Consider the following 657-nt stretch of genomic DNA (forward strand, 5'->3'; position numbering starts at 1 on the left):
ACTAGCTCTGTAGACCAGGCTGGTCTCGAACTCCCAGAGATCCGCCTGTCTCTGCCTCCCGAGTGCTGGGATTAAAGGCGTGCGCCACCACCGCCCGGCGATATCTCTCTTCTTGCTCTCATCTCTGTCCTTCCTCCATATCGACCATCCCATTCCCTCAAGTTCTCCTCTTCCCTCCCCTCTCCTCTTCTCCTCCTAACCTCCCCTCTCCCCCACCACCCCCATGTTTCCAACCCTGCCAGTCAATCCTGTCAGTTTCTAATTTCCAGGTAGGTTTATATTTTTTTATAAGGTTCACCTTATTACTTAGCTTCTCTAGGATCATGAACTATAGGCTTGCCCTGTCGTCAGACTGATGGTTATCTTAAATATCACCATAGAGTCTTCATCCAGCAACCAATGGAGGCAGAGGCAGAGACCAACACCGGACCACTGGACTGAGCTCCCAAAGTCCGGTTGAAGAGTGGAAGGACCATGATGGGTTCACCCAGTGAAACACTTTGTCTAAGCTAATGGGAGCTCACCAACTCCAGCCAGACTGGGAAGGAACAAGCATAGGACCAAACTAGTTCCTCTGAATATGGTTGACATTTGCATGACTGGGGAAGACTGAGGGACCACTGGAAGTAGCACCAGGATTTATCCCTGCATGTACTG

This window comes from Microtus ochrogaster, chromosome 7, assembly GCF_000317375.1.
Source record: "Microtus ochrogaster isolate Prairie Vole_2 chromosome 7, MicOch1.0, whole genome shotgun sequence".
Taxonomy (NCBI): domain Eukaryota; kingdom Metazoa; phylum Chordata; class Mammalia; order Rodentia; family Cricetidae; genus Microtus; species Microtus ochrogaster.